General features: G+C 40.6%; 1 protein-coding gene, 1 long non-coding RNA gene and 1 pseudogene across 3 annotated transcripts in view; all 3 read left to right on the forward strand.

Moving 5' to 3' along the window:
- Positions 1-13,643, forward strand: part of PRICKLE2 (prickle planar cell polarity protein 2) — a 317,500-nt gene that overhangs the window by 171,042 nt on the left and 132,815 nt on the right. The gene's annotated exons all lie outside the window — the stretch shown is intronic.
- LOC112484336 overlaps positions 1-13,643 on the forward strand; it is a 33,712-nt gene that overhangs the window by 2,330 nt on the left and 17,739 nt on the right. The window lies entirely within an intron of this gene.
- On the forward strand, positions 7,860-9,877 carry LOC112484335 (annotated as a pseudogene).

Genomic DNA, 13,643 nt, shown 5'->3' on the forward strand with positions numbered 1-13,643 from the left:
CTCCTTTTCCAGATTTCTTTAAGCCTGGATTGTTATCCTTAGGGACACAGATGTCTCGAGGAATGAGAAATGCAAAGGTTTGAACTAGTGCTCCCCAATTTGTTGGTGACATTTATGGTCTTTGTAGAGCCGTTTGCAGAGAACGCAAAGTAGTTCTGTGTTACATTTACCCCAAAGTGTATCAACAATGTGGTGAATGGACAATTAAAAGACTCTAAGGAACAAGCTAGGGATGCAGTGAGCTGCTTTGTGTAGTTGTACTTACAGAGATCTGCAGTTTTTAATAATTTGGAAAACCAAATCTTAGAGATGCTGTGCTCCCCAAGCGGTTTTTCTTAATCTTTCCTGAAAGGTACCCAGTCTCATTAAGTACTTCCTAGCTGTATAATCAAATAGGAGCGCTCTGGGTAAATATAAACTCAGTATGATATTTTGATATCAATGAGAGGAAGCAGAGAGAATAATTTTTTTTTTTTTTTTTTTTTTTTAGAGACCAGAACACAGAATGGTAATCCTTTTTGAATATAATGAAACTTTATGGAAATTGTAGTGAGATTTTAAATGTAATGTTCCAAAAAAATTTCTTTGCTATTTTTTATTTTCTCAAAATCTAAATGGCAAGGGATTCTTTTTCAGGATACATAACATTTGATTACCATGCAGTTTTTTTGGTGACCTTCTTTTTTCGCATCCTGCTGCTCTGTTTGACAAGCAGAGGAAGACTCGTTTTTGCAAAGATTGTATCTGGACATCTTCCAGAAGGATGGCAGATGTAAAGGTGGCAGAGGGGACAGACAGACACAGGTACTGTGGGATTCAATGTCTGGGAAAACTCTCAAAGGATTTCTCTGTAAATTTAGCCTAGAGGCCTTTGAGAATTGCTTCACAGTTGACTTTTACCAGCCAGCCTGTGTATAGAAATCATTATACCCAGCATGAGGGTCTCCCTGCTCACAGTACACCTTCCCAGGCTGGATGCCAGTCCACAGGGAGTATATACATCATATTGCTTATCACAGCTTTGAAAGTTTGCTTCATACTCCTTTTTCTTTAAAAAAAAAGAAAAAGAAAGAAAAAGAAAAGGGAAAAGGAAAGAAAAAGAAAAGAAAAACTGTGACTACTTGATTTCTTGGGAATATTTGCAGATTACTGTGCATTTACATAGGCTGTTCTATTTAGTCACTGATTTTAATTTAATTTTTCCAGTGATCAAGGTTCTGTTCAGGCTTCTGAGGGTGAGTAAATATCTATCGATTTGGATTTCTGATAAATTCTAATTTTGACCACTAGGCTCTTAAGCCTGGAGAAGAGGTCTCATACTTGCATATTATAAATTATAATAGTAATAAACAGAATGATAGCTGTTAACTTACTGAGTTTTTGTCAAGCACAGACTAAATGTCATATCAGTCAGTCTTTCTTAGACCTCCCTGTGCATAAGAATATCCTTCAGAGTCTGTTTCAGTAAGTCTGTGATAAGAAATCTGCAGTTTAAGAAGTACCCCAGATGAGACCTTGGACTCTGTCTTGAGACAAACTTTGCTTTTTGTTCATTGTCATTTAAAATCCTTGCAGTAATCCTGTGGAATAGATGCTATTATGATCTCTCTTTCATAGATGATGAAGGGTAGGCTCAGAAGAGGTTCACTAAACTCCCTAGGTCACACATCTATAAGTGAGCACGCAGGGGACCTGAACCTGTGACTGTCCAACTCCAGAGTCCATGTGCTCAAGCTTCTTCTGCTCTTGGTAGTTGGGGGGTCTTCTCTTTACAATTTGGACCTACCGATCCCTCACCTAACTCTATTTGCTGACGGCCCCCTCTCTAGGATGTTGGTGTTCTGGAGGCGGCAGCAGCCCATGAGACCCTTTGATACGTTACACTGTGGCAGAATTTAGGAAGACTGGATGGAGGTGTGGGCATTGGCGTTAATATATGAGGAGTGTCCAGCTAATTTGCCTTGAGTTCTCCATCTACTGAACCGAGACAACTCAAGCTGAGACTGATTTCTTTGTGAAGTGCTTTTAATTCCCTTAGCTTTTGGAATCTTTAAAGCAGCTCTGTGCCCTTCAGGTGGCCCTTTCACAGTTCCCAATGCCACTTCCTTTCTTCCTATCCAGACCCTCCCCCACAGAGTCCCCCACAAGACCCTTCTCAGACCACATGCCTAAGAAGGTTGAAGCCTCTTCCTAATGCCTATGACTGACTCCACCTGCATTCCCCTCTTTTCCCTCTATTTCCTGCATAAACCGCTCCCACTATGGTTAATTCCTGCAGAAAGCAAATGCAGAGGGTATGTTGTGAGAAGAGAGGCAGAGATGAGAAGGAGTCTCATTTAGGCCTCTTGCTTAATTCCTTCTTGGTCTGACCTGATTTGTCTTGCCCCTGGGCACACGGACCAGTGCTGATTTATCTGGCTTAATTGCTGCAGGATTGTGGTACAGAACAAACCACTTAACCTCATGAGCTTTGCCTCCATTATCTGTAAAATGGAATGCTCATGTCAACCCTTTCTCCTTTGAGTACAAGTGACATAATGTCTGTGGAAGCACTTTGGACTTTGTTCAAACACATTTTAAAGACGTGATCATGTTGCCTTCTATTAATGGTTCCCATACTGTGTTCTAGGGAGCACCTGCTTGGCGAATTGCTCTTCCAAACAAGAAAGCAAAAAATGGTTCCTTGTATATTTGGAAATGTAATATCTTGCCTCTCCCTTTTAAGAAATTACACTTCATGCTTGTGTATTAGAGGCTTCTAGCCCTAGAGCAGAGAAACCTGACTTTGCATTTGACTTTGCATTTTCCATGCTAACGTGACCCGAACCACTTTGCAGCCTCACCTGTTAACTTGCTGCAGAACACACTTCGGGGAAGCTACTAGGCTTCAAAATGTTGGTTCTCCTACTTATTTTAGTCTGTCTTCGGATAAGTCACTTACATCTTTGAACCATTTTCTTATCTGTAAAATGAGCATTATAATGGTATCTACCCTACAGAGTTTTAGAGAAAGTTAAATCAAAGACGTAGAGATCATCTTCCACCTTTCAGGAGCATTTGTCTGAATGTTCCCTACTTCTTGAGGCTTTCTTCTTTCTTTTGTAGGTATCTGTATATCCCACTTGCCACATCTTAACTCTGACCTCAGTCACCTTTGCTGCTCTTTCTCCTGGACTGCTCTTGTCCATTCTCTCCTCGTTCTTCTCCATTTCAGCTTTATTTGCTCCCTTGCTGACATCACCCAGTCCATGACTTTCTGCAATGACTACGGGATTTATATCTTCAGCCTGAATTTCTCTCCCAAGCTCCAGACTTACATACACAACTCTCTTCTCAGTGTCTTTATTAGATGTTAAACAGGCTTCTCGAACTTAATGTGTCACAGCACAACTCTTAATTTATTCCTCTTCTGGTACCTTTACCGGGTCAGCAAATGGTGCCTGCAGCCGCCCAGTTGCTCAAGTTAACTTTTGGCATCTTTGATCTTTCTATTTTCCACACACTCCCACGTCCAATCCAGTGAGAGTAAGTCCTTTCAGCTGTACCTCAAAAATATATCTCAAATTTGGTGTGGGGGAGGAAGAGGGAAGACTGGCTGGAAAGGGGCTTGAGGTAACTCATAGTGCTGAAATGCTTTTCTGTCTTGATAGAGTGTAAGTTTCCCGAGTATAGACATTTGTCAAAATCGATCAAACTCCACACATCATATACATATTCGGCTGCACATAAATTACACCTCAGTTAAAAAAACATGATAGAAAAAATATATATATCCCAAACGGGATCACTGCTCACTATCTCCACAGGCACAACATTATTATATGTGATCATCATTTTTCACATTGGTAATTTAATAACCTTCCCAAATTCCTAGTGTTTCTAAAGCTTCAATCAGACCATACCACTTGCCTGTTTAACAGCTTCCTGTTGCAATAAGAACAACATCCAAATTACTGTGAGCTGTGAGATCCTCACCAACCACCACCTCGACAAGGTCTGGCCCTTGCCTACCTCTGCAAGCACATCTGCCTCTCCCAAACACTAGGCCCTATGCTCCAGCCACACCAGCCCTTCAACACCCCAGGTTCCTGCCTGCCTTTCGGCCTTTGTACTTGCTGTTCTTTGATTGGTGTGCTCTTCACCTTGAATGCTCGGCCTGGCTGGCAGCTTCTGATCATTGAAGCCTTAGCTTACACATCATCCTGCCAAGAGGACTTCCTACCTGCCTTTGCTTCGACATCCCCCCTGTCACACACACACACCACCTTTTTCTTTGCCATATTACCTACTCATTTGTGTCCAAAGCAACTCTCAAGATCCAAAATATTTGTTTCTAGTATGGTAACTGTCTGCCTCTCCCTCTAGCCCCTTAAGGACAGTGGCTGTGCTGTTCAGATTGTGTGTTCAGTGCACAGTACCTTCCATTTAAAGGGGCTTACTGAGTTCAATGGCCATTACCTAGCTCAGTGTCTGACAGCAATTGCAAGAAAATTGTGAGTTAATGAAAATTTGTAAATATTTATTATACTCACTCTTCGCCTTTTCTCATCTCCCTCTTCCTTCCTAGGGGATAAAAAGACGAATGTGCTTTTTGACCTCACTAAGTCATGTACTTAATGTTTCCGAGTCTCGTGTTTTTTGTTTTTGTTTTTTTAATCGTAAAATGAGGTTACCCCTTGTGGAGGTCTGTAAACCCCTTGAAGGAGGGTGTGATTGCGGTAGGAGTGAGGCATTAGGGATTCATCACCTTTTAATAATTGCACCCCCAGCTAATGGTTTTCTTTGAAGACCCGCAGCTTCTGAACTCTCCTGCTGAGGAAGTCTGATCAGATGCAGCTGCTGCTCTGGGAATTGACTTGGGATGCAAAGATTTTTGATCAACCACAACTCCCATGAATGGCTTTGGACTCAGAGGGCAGTAAACATGTATACATTTTGATCTGTTGGAGAAAATCCTGACCAGAGATAAAAGTCTAGATGGGATGTATAATGCCCCAACTTTCTTCCCTTCCTGCTCCCAAAGGCCCTCACCCAATATCATTGCTGGAGTACTCATTTAAAAAGCAGAGCAAAGAATTGTACGTTCTAGAAATGGGGAGAAAAAAATCAACAGATATTTATGAGGATGAGGATATACTTCTCTGAGCAGGAAGAGAATAATACAAGCTTTTCTGAAAACCCACAAGCCATGGTTTATTTATTTGGACTCTTCATCAAGTTACTAGGACATGAATAGGTTTTATTTGCCTGGAGCTCCGGTTAAGGATTAGGGGGCCCTTTCAGAGCTCAGGAGACAGCGCTGTGATTGATTAGTGATGTCTACGAGCAGCAAGAACCATCTTTGGTTTTGAACATAAAAATTAGAGATTATTAGATTTGGAAGGGCCCATGGAGATTGTCCTTTCAACTCTTGACCTACTAACACCTATGTTGTGTGTTGGGGGCTTTACAAAAACAATCAAAACAATCACGAAAAAATAAAGTAATAACCTTTACATTTTTAGGCCTTTGTTCCCTCAAGGGTCTCATCAGTGTTCTCAGCATGGTGTACTGTGGCGCTTTGTAGGGATGTTCTGTGTAGCTTCCAGTTAAGTTTGGGAAATTCCATATTGCTGTATCCCTGTCTCAAAGATACATAAGGCACAATGCACATATTAAATTAAGGTCCTGAGAAGAATTCTGTCAGACATTATTTCCCAACCCGGTTTAATCCCAGGACACTATTCAGAGACACCTTTTGCCACCTCATAGAACATTCTTTAGATGTTGCTATACAATGTTTAGATAATGGAGAATATATTAATTTCCTGTAGCTGCTGTACCAAATTGCCATAAACTTGGCGGCTTAAAGCAACAGAAATTTATTCTCTCACAGTTCTGGAGGCTGAAAGTTTGAGAACCAAGGTGTTGGCAGGACTATATTCCCTTCGGATGCTCTGGGAGAGAATCCCGTCCTTGCCTCTTCGAGTTTCTGGTGGCTGCCAGCAATCCTTGATGTTTCTTGGTTTGTGGCCACATCACTCCAATATCTACCTCCATCTTCACATTGTCTTCTTTGCGCATATCTCAAAGCTCCTTCTGCCTTTGTCTGATGAGGACACTTACGATGACACTTAGAACTCACCCGGATAAACCAGGATAATCTTCTCATTTCAAAATCCTTAATTATATTTGCAAGGACTTTTTTCCCAAATAAGGTAATATTCACAGGTTCCAGGACTTAGGATCTGGATATATCTTTGGGGTACTAGTTTTGAACCGACCACATAGGGGCACATTGATTCAAGAGTCAGGAGACCTGGGTCAAGTTCTCGATTTCCTAAGACCTCCCCAACCCCACCCCACTTGCATGGGGAAGCAAGAAGAATGCTTAAATCAGGAGTCAGGGCCCATTTCTTTACCCCTCAGAACCTCAGTTTCCTTAAATATAAAATGGGATATAGTTATACATACTTCATATGCTTTTATTAGTATAAAGATTAAGTGAGATAATATTTTTAAATGCTCAGCACAGGTGAACACTAATTAAATATTAGTTAACTAGTGTAATTATGTATTTTTACTATTGCTACTGCTCCTACCACTATTATATGCCTTCTCTCTGAACCTTATAGTCAAATGAAGTAATAAGGTCTGTGCTACTCCAAGAATATCCAGGGCTCATTTTCAGAACTAGCAAACAATGTTTCTGATCTCTTAAAGGCCACATTATATTTTTAAAATCTTTTTACTGAAGTATAATTTACATACAGCTAAGTAAACATATCATAGGTGTTTAGCTCAGTGAAATTTTATAAACTAAACACACCTATGTTACCAACATGCAGATTGAGAATAAAATGTCACAGCGCTCCAGAAGCCCCTTCTGCACCCATCCTCTTAGTACTAACCACTATCCTTACTTCTGGCATCATAGACTTTGTTGTTCTACTTTACATAAGTGGAATCATGCAATATGTACTGTTTTGTATCTAGCTGCTTTCATTCAATATTCTGTTTGTGTGGTTTAATCATTTTGTCATATATAGTTGTAGATCATTTATTTGTTGTATGGTGTTCCGTTATTAAATAGATCACAATTTATCCATGCGATTGTTGATGGGCTTTTGGTTACTCTTTAGTTAGAGGCTATTACAAAGAATGCTATTTGGACATTTTAATACATATCTTTGGAGGGAAATATATAATGCTGAGACAATTCATAATACTTTTAATCAAGAACTCTCCCCCAACCCTGCCCCAAATGCCTACTTCAGATGCTCTGCAGTATGAGGATCTTCTCATAACCAAAGATCATGTCCGATTTAAAGAAACTGGTATTCTTCCCTGGCTTACCCGGCCCCCTCCTAAGCCATTGGCCAAGCCTACATTTCCTTGATGTGTTGAAATCTTTTCAACCACCACACTTTCCAGAATACTTTCCTTGGCCTGTCTTCCAGTGGGCTGGGACTGGATGTGGTAATTTTGAAGGCGTCAACACCCAGCTAGAGACACAATTCCACCTCCCAGCATCCTACTCAGTGCCGTCTCATTCATTTACTGACGCCCCCACTGCCAGTGCCAAGTCAGCCCTTTCTTTCTTGACTGCCTTAAAGACATGATGGGCCACAGATGTTCTTTTCTTTCTCCATCAGGGACCTCCACTGAACTAATCCCACACCCCTTTTCATAATCCCAGGCCTCATTTTTGGAACACCCCAAACCATTTTATGGATTAGAGGGTCCCCAATTGAAGGTTAGGGGCAGAGGGTGAAGGAAGGAGCTAGCAGAATGACATGGTGGTGAACCAGAAACTTGGTACCATTGCTCTAAAAGGCTGAGAGCTGCTGCTTCAACTCAGCCATGTAATTATTCTTTTGTCAAGGAAGTTTAGACTTCATCCTTCCATGACTCTTGGTGTTACATATATGAGAGACTCTTCCTAGATCCCAAGTTCAGTTCAATCATGGGTGAAGCATTGCTACCATGTGGTAAATGGTAGAATCATATGTGTGGCTTTGCCTAGGGTTCCATTAATTTGTACCAAATTGGCAATTTACACATGTCAAATCTGGAATTAGGTAGAGAAATATAGGGTGGATAATAGGCCCAGTTCCCAAAACATCCCAGAGAGATCTAAATGCAATTAGTCTTGTCTTTTCCCTTTGTCTTATCCATTTGGTCCCCCCAACCCAACTTTTGTTGTTGTTGGCCTTAAAAATACATCTGTGACAGATGGAATGGGGAGGGAGGCCTGGAAAATAATACATTGTAAGTGTCTTTGTTCTGTTCTCCTGTTTATTTTTATTGCCTGGTGACCAAGAAGTAGGAAAGAAAGTGGAGGTGCTAAGGAAGGGTGAGGTTGACTCTGGAAGGCTTTTTTTTATCTATTCAAGTTAACAAAAGATTAAGCCATACTTTTCTGTAGGATTATATCTCACAAAAATGAACAAATAATTGAGCAACCTCAGGTCAGACTCTTTTGGAGATTTAATTATAATAATAGCTGTCATTTATTTTCTATATGACCAGTAGTGTATTTTGGACTTCTGTACATCATAGGTCAACAAATGTTTTCTATAAAGAGCCGGACAGGTCTTCCCATAAGCAGCCTGAGGTGACCTCTGAAAATGGTTTGCTCTTGACCCAGAAAACCCCACAAAATCATACAAATCAAGAGGTTCAAATCTTCGTGTTCACTTTAAAAACACTCATGAAACTGCCAAGGCCATCAAGTGTATGTATATCCAAAAAGCCACCAAGTATCTGAAGGATGTCACTTTATAAAAGCAGTGTGTGCCATTCCATCGTTACAATGGTGGAGTTAGTTGATGAGTGTGCCTGGGCCAAACAGTGGGCCTGCACGCAGAGTCAGTTGCCCAGAAAGAGTGCTGAATTTTTGCTGCAGATGCTTAAAAATGCAGAGAGTAATGCTGGACTTAAGGGTTTAGATGTAGATTCTCTGGTCAGTCATTGAGCACATCCAGGTGAGCAAAGCTCCCAAGATGCTGCGTAGAACTTACAGAGTTCGTGGCCGGGTTAACCCCTACATGAGCTCTCCCTGCCACATTGAGATGATACTCGCTGAAAAAGAGCAGATTGTTCCTAACCCAGAAGAGGAGGTTGCACAGAAGAAAAAGATATCCCAGAAGAAACTGAAGAAACAAAAGCCTCTGGCCTAGGAGTAAATTTAGCATCAAATAAATGCTAATAAAATAAAAAAGCCAGACAGTAAATATTTTAGGTTTTGTGAGTCAAAAGGCAAAATTGAGGACAGTATGTAAGTACTTATATAACAACAAAAAAAGATTGTCACAAAGTTTTTATTGACAAAATTCAAAATATATTGATAATAAAACATGTGTAACTTGTTTTTTCAATACAGATCTACTAATGAGAAACATGGAATTCTTTTGGGGGGGTAAGGATTAGCGTTAACTATTCCCTATCATCAAATTTATTGCAAATAATTATCCCCAAAAAGCACTATTAGCTCATGGGCTCTACAAAACAGGTGGTGGGCTTCATTTGGTTTGCAAGCCATAGTTTTATTTATATTATTGTTGAGCTTTATTTATCAGTAATCATTAAGCTGGGCTGCACAGGATGGAGAAAAACTCACCAGTGCTATAAATGGGTTGAACATTTATTTATCTCCCTGTAAGAGAAGTTTAGAGGTGGCTGTATAGGGTTGGTCTGGCAGCTTCGCTATGTCATAGTGACCCAAGTTTCTTTTTTCCCTCCCCTGCCAACCTCGGCATATGGCTTCCTTCCTCTGAGTCATTCCATAGTCCCAGTTGCTGCCACCACATCTGCATTCCACGCAGCAACAGGAAAAGGAGGAAGAAGTACATATCTATCTTTTTTTTTTTTTTTTTTTTTTAAGAAGACTTCTCAAAGTTCCACCTACTCCTGCTACCATCTCCTTGGCCAGAATTTGTTCACATGACCTCACATCTCTGCAGAAGAGCCTGAGAAATGCTCTCATCTACTCCAGCTGTTAGTGTGTTTAGATCACAGTGGGAATCCTGCTGCCGAGGGGGCAGGCGAGATGCTGGGAAAAGAAACTAGCATTCTCTGCCATATGTAACAAGGGCAAAAAGTGAGCCTTTGCGGAGATTATCATCTTCCCAAGGCCTCGTGGCAGCGGACTGGGATTTGGACCAGGTCTGCCTAACTCCAAAGTCTCTTCTCCCTGTGTCTGTCCTCAAGCATTGTGGAAGGTAGGCATGTATAATATTAGAAATGAGGTGATGAGTGATTTGTACCCTTGTTCTTTCCAAAGATATTCCTAAGGCACCAATAACAAAGGATGACAACCATCATCCATCAGTGGAGAGCCCTTTAAAGGCTGGACCAGAACACATGGCAGCTTTTGAAGCTAAAATGGGACCTCCTGCTTCCCCCTAAACATAATGTATATCTTGAGATCCTACTAAACCTTCTCTTCAGTCAAATAAAACAGGAAACAAGTGCAGTAGCCAAACAAGCTCAGACATGCACTCAGAGAAAAAGCTAGCAAGCCTTGCCATTCCACTTACCTACCAAGCTGCATGAAAGAAAGGACAAGGAAGTGAGAAAACAGTGTCTAGGCACGTGGCCTTTTAAAATTACCCTACTCACTACAATGGCTTATGATTTAGCCAACCAGGTTCACAACTTTGTATCCTACATGGGAAGCTAGGGGAAGGTAGATATGGGGGTTCAGTTTCCTTCTACATACTATATCTGTCTGTCTATCTATCTATCTATCTATCTATCTATCTATCTATCTATCTATGGAATCTGAAACCTCATATCTATATGTGTGTTTACGTGTGTGTGTGTGTGTGTGTGTGTATGCTTACATATGTGTGATATATAGACATAAATATGGAAATCTAGCTATTAGAACGTTTGAGTGCTTGCTAAATACCAAATCATTTATCTCACATAATCTCACAATAGTATTTTGGAGTGCCATATTCACTTTCATTTTTAACATAAGTAAATGCAATGTTGTGAGGTTAAATAATTTGCCCAAGACCACATAGCTGGTAAGCAGTGAACCTAGGCAGTTGGATTTGAGTCTTCACTTTGAACTCTATTATTCCTGACTGTAATACTTAAGTCACCATGTGAGATAAAACCTATAATAATATTTCCAACAAAGCACAAGGGATTACAACAGAAGGAATGATTAATTTTGACTTGGGGAAGGGATAGGGAAAGTTTCAAAGAGGAGGTGATGTTTGAGCGGGACTCAAAGCATTGATGAGGACTGTGTGAGTGGGAAGAATGAAAAACACTGAGACAAATTGTTGTCAAATATATAATATACTATAATAATAAATAACTAGCCTGGCTAGTTAAGAGGTGAGAAATGGATTTAGGGCCCTATCTTTTTCTTCACTTCATCTGAATATTACCATCACCATAAAAATAGCTGATCTGTGTTCCTGACGTGGCTTCTTGTCTAGCTCTGTTTCAGTCTTGTCTGTCACTCTAAGGGACAGGAGCAAAGCCTCTTGCCAGAATATGACTTGCATTCAGTTTTGATGGTCTGGTGGAATCAAATTGTTTTTTCCTACTTCTACTGTATTTATGACTTCAATTTGTCTAAACCTGGGAATAAAGCTCATAAAAAAAATGAGGAGGTGAAAGTAAGTTTTAGTAATGAGGGAAAGAATCATTAAATATTTATCAAATTGAAGCATTAACATTTTCACCGTGCCTACTGTGGACACTAGAACTCTCTGGAGAGTATAGTTGTTTACTACCAAGCAAGATAAGAGAACCGTGGCCATACTGAAACATCCACCCCTGTTGTTACAAACCTCCATCTGAAGGCCCAAAAGAGAGTGCATTACTAGTCACCAGTTGCTCAAGGAGACTTTGTGGAAGTTTAAGAGAGTGAGACAGTGCACAGGCGTTGATGGAGCATAAGCAGGCACCCCACCTTGAAACATGTCTCAAGAGATCAGCCAGCAGATCCCGTGTACATTCCAAGCTGCCCTTTGATTTTTTCCAAGGCCACTGTTTCTTGAGAGTTTTGTTTATGATTAGTTTAACTATGACAAACTATGGTAAGATGTAGGTCTTTGGTTCTTTTTCTTCCTTCTTCTTAGTTCAAATAGTTCTTTAAATGGGGCTGTTAGCCTGGGTGACAGACTGCAGATTGCGTCAGCAAATTCAGCACTTGTCTTATGGTCACCTTCCAAATAAGGCATGCTGTAGGTATTCCAGCCACAATAAAGTCTTGAGCTGGTCGAAGAGTCAATTATTATGCATTAAAAAGCAATTCATCATCTACAATAGTGAACTCGTGTGTTATTTTTAGGCCAACCTTTTAATTTATGTGGCATGCAAGAACAGAATTTCTCACATGAACTTTTGGAGGGTTCATGGAAAAATAACCAGGGCGAGGGGTGGAGCAGCAAGCGAGGCTAGGTCTCTGGGCAACTTTGTGATGATCCCATAGTCTAGAAGTTTTGAGCAAGAGCATGCTTTAGAGTCAAACGGTTTAATCTCAGCTCTGCCACCTCCCATTTTGATGATGCTGAGAGACTTAATTAAACTACTGAAGTCTTAGTTTTTTTACCTATAAAATGGATTGATATGGTATCTCATCAACAAATTGTTGTGAGGACAAAATGAGATAAAGCATGTAAAGCCATTAGCACAATACTTGGTACAGAGCGATCACTTAATAAATGGTAGCTATTGTTATTGATGCCTGAAGTTTTAATTTCAACCTAGAACTTTTCTAGCTTCTGAGACTTTTATAAGGCCAGATGGAAGGGGAAATCTTGGATAATTAATTTGTGGCAATTCAGAACAGGAAGGTAACAAGAAGAGATCATCTAATTCAGGTGTCTATAAACTATGGCCCTCCGGCTGAAGACATTTTTGTAAATACAGTTTTATTGGAACACATCCATGTTCATTCATTTATGTATTGCCTACGGCTATTGTACTGCAAGGGCAGAGTTGAATAGTTGTGACAGACTACATGGCCCTCAGCCTAAAATATTTATTGTCTGACCACTTACAGAAAAAGTTTGTTGACCCCTGCTTTGATCCAGTGAGGTTTTACCGCTGAGGAAACCAAGGCCCAGAGGAGGGCAAAGACTTGCCAAAATACACAGCCAAGTCGATAAGGAAAGCTTCTTGACTCCCATGCCAGTACCCCCACCATTACATGTACTGCCTCCTGGCTGGGTAGGGTAGGGTGACATGAAGCACAATGAAAGCTCATGTTACTTGCATATTGAGAACTGTAACAAAAGTACTTCTGACCACCAAGTAGACCGATTCTGCTATGGAGGAAACCACTTGTTAGAGGTAAACAATCAACGTTAGGATGATGCAGGATCATGCCCACCACTGTGTTACTGAATTAGCTGAAGGGGTTCCAATCCCATGCTCAATTTCTTCCAACCAGTCAACCAGTGAGTGGGAAAAGGGGCAGATTCCAACTGACCCTTCTAGTGTATGGTTGACCTGGTAGGTATGTTCAGCGGTGACCAAATATGAAGTTTCCTGGGAGACAAAGCTGGTAGGAGAGGTAATATTCATAGGCTTTTTTGCTTCAGAGTATCTCTCCATGCTGATTGCCTCTTACTTTTCATTTTATTACGTTTCCTATTGAAGCACTTCATGAAATCTTCCCCCAAAACTTATAA

Source organism: Pteropus alecto, unplaced genomic scaffold, assembly GCF_000325575.1.
Source record: "Pteropus alecto unplaced genomic scaffold, ASM32557v1 scaffold75, whole genome shotgun sequence".
Classification (NCBI taxonomy): Eukaryota; Metazoa; Chordata; class Mammalia; order Chiroptera; family Pteropodidae; genus Pteropus; species Pteropus alecto.